This window comes from Aegilops tauschii, chromosome 4 (assembly GCF_002575655.3).
Source record: "Aegilops tauschii subsp. strangulata cultivar AL8/78 chromosome 4, Aet v6.0, whole genome shotgun sequence".
In the NCBI taxonomy this organism is placed as follows: domain Eukaryota; kingdom Viridiplantae; phylum Streptophyta; class Magnoliopsida; order Poales; family Poaceae; genus Aegilops; species Aegilops tauschii.
Window position 1 is genome coordinate 2,036,229 of NC_053038.3, and position 2,108 is coordinate 2,038,336.

Genomic DNA, 2,108 nt, shown 5'->3' on the forward strand with positions numbered 1-2,108 from the left:
TCACCCGCAAAAAGGGAAAATGTATCCTAAACTCCACTAGTTGCACTGCAGAAAGAATAACCTGCCACAATGATGGATCAACCACCGCAGTGATTGCATAAAGAAGTGCAAGTTAGGTTGTCTCTTTCACCTCCGTTCCTAAATATAAGTCTTTGTAGAGATTCCACTATGGACTACATTCGGATGTATGTAGATGCATTTCAGAGTATAGATTCATTCATTTTGCTCCGTATGTAGTCTATAGTGAAATCTATACAAAGACTTATATTTAGGAACGGAGGGAGTAGTGGAGTAGTACAACAATTGATGGCCTCTAACTCCGATCGTCTTTGTGCCCTCAAGGCCTTCGACGACACCAAGGCCGGCGTCAAGGGCCTCGCCGATGCAGGCGTCACCACCATCCCCTCCATCTTCCACCACCCACTGCCCATAGAGCACACAGATCATGAGCACCACTTCACCATCCCGGTCATCGACCTCGCGCCCGCCACGGGTGGTACTACTACCACGCCATCCAAGCGAGCTGAGGTGGTTGCAGCAGTGAAGGCGGCCGCAGAGACGATGGGCTTCTTCCAGGTGGTGAACCACGGCGTGCCCAAGGCGATCATGTCGGAGATGCTCGCGGCAGTGCGGGGCTTCCACGAGGAGCCGGTAGGGGCCAAGGCGCTCTACTACGGCCGGGACTATGGTCGGCCTGTGAGGTACTGGAGCATCTTCGACTTGTTCCAGTCACAGGCGGCCAACTGGCGCGACACCTTGATCATCGATACGGCGCCGGAGCTGCCGCCGCCCGAGGAGATCCCACCCACATGCAGGAGCATTGCACCCAAGTATGTGAGAGCTGGGACGCACCCTGCTTGAGCTGTTGTCGGAGGTGCCGGGCCTTCGCAGTGGCCACTTGGAGGAGGACGCCGCATGCCTGGAGAGGCTCGCCGGCCACTACTACCCGCCCTGCCCGGAGCCGCACCTGACACTGGGCACCACGCGCCACTCTGACCCTTGCTTCCTCGCTGTGCTTCTCCAGGACACCGTCGGTGGCCTCCAGGTGCTTCTCGAGGAAGACTACGATGACAACAACAACAAGAAGAAGTCGTCTGCTGTGTGGGTGGACGTACCGGCGGTGGAAGGTGCGCCGGTGGTGAACATCGGCGGCTTCCTGCAGATCGTCTCCAATGACAGGTTCAAGAGCGTGGAGCACCGTGTGGTGTCCCAGAGCGTCGGGCCTCGCGTCTCTGTGGCCTGCTTCTTCCGAAGGCAGGACGTGGCCACGTCCACGAGAGTGCTAGCGCTAATCATCGCCGAGGGCGAGGCGCGGTACAGGAGCACGACGATGGCGGAGCTGGTCCAGCACAACAGGGCCAAGGGCCTCGATGGTAGCTCTGCGCTGCAGCACTTGAGGCTCTGAATCAATCCCATCAAAACTAGCCAGCATGCATGCGATGCATGTAGTGTCATTGCTCAAAATTAAGTCCATCGGCTGAAGAACAGAGCATGCATGCATGCAGTTTCAGTACGGGGTACATTTGTAGCTCTACTATGGAAGAATCTCAGAAAATGAAAATAAAATGAGTTGATTGAATCAACCAATAATAAAAATATCACCACGATGCTTACTTAGACTACAAATCCCGTAACAATAGATAAAAATAACAGGCCAACAACTTGTAAAACATAACTACTCTCTTGCAAAATATTGCTGAAAAAGCACAAAGATCTACTAGTTGATATCCCATGCCTTTACCCCCTTCAAGTTCCCCCAGTTCATTCATTTGCAGCAAATACCTTGCACGACCAAAATAATTCTTTCTTCACTACTTAGTCATACATGCACACAGTTGGCAATTGGTGAACGAACCAAGTGGAGATTCAACAAAGGAAACATGATTCAGACTTTTAGAGATGCGATGAAGATTAGAGATGTGCTGAAGATTATGGTGGTAACACGGCTAGATTATAGGAAGATAGATGTTTAGGGGAGACGCCACTGGCCACAAAATATCCTTCCCACAGTTTGTTGGCTGATGATATGATTATTTTTACGAACACACTTAAGTACAACCTAGTAATCCCTCCGTTTTTATTTACTCGACATATTACATTTGTTTGAA

General features: G+C 51.3%; 1 pseudogene; it reads left to right on the top strand.

Moving 5' to 3' along the window:
- The first annotated feature begins 306 nt into the window (after positions 1-306).
- Positions 307-1,705, top strand: LOC109786396 (1-aminocyclopropane-1-carboxylate oxidase homolog 1-like; annotated as a pseudogene).
- The last annotated feature ends 403 nt before the right edge of the window (positions 1,706-2,108 follow it).